Here is a 585-nt window from a genome sequence, read left to right as displayed (position 1 = left end):
TAATACAGAGATTCCCTCTGATCCATGGGGGATACTTTCCAAGACCCCCAGTGGGTGTCCAAAACTGCGGATAGTACTGCTCAGCTGACCTGGAGGCATATCTTCAGGGGATGGCTTGCAGGGATGTTTCATAGGCCCTGTATGTGGACAGAGGGCTGGTCAGTTGGTCTAGGGGAATGCCTGCCAGAGGTGGCCCACAGAGCTATTTCTCAGGCTGGGGATGTGGGTGCAGAGCTACTCAGCCGGCTCAGGGACGTGCCCTCTGGAAGCAACCTGCAGGGTTCTTTATCAAGTCCAGGACATCAGCTCCTGGCTGCTTGGCTTATCTGGGCAGATGCCCAGCAGAGGTGGCCTTCAGGGCTATTTCTCAGGCCCTTATTGGGGGCGCAGGGCTGTTGGGCAGGCCGAGGGCATGTGTGTGGGGGACAGCAGTGCTGTGGGGCTGTTTCTGAGGTCCTGATCAGGAGCACATAGTCACTCTGCTGGCCCCAGGGTGTTATCAGTTGCTCAGAGGTTCAGAGGCCTCTCTCACTTGGAGTAGGGGGTGTGGCAGTTTGGCTAGTTCAAGGGTGGATTTGCCCTGTG

The sequence above is a fragment of the Propithecus coquereli genome, unplaced genomic scaffold (genome assembly GCF_000956105.1).
Source record: "Propithecus coquereli isolate 6110/MARCELLA unplaced genomic scaffold, Pcoq_1.0 Scaffold522, whole genome shotgun sequence".
In the NCBI taxonomy this organism is placed as follows: Eukaryota; Metazoa; Chordata; class Mammalia; order Primates; family Indriidae; genus Propithecus; species Propithecus coquereli.
This window is presented reverse-complemented; position numbering follows the sequence as displayed.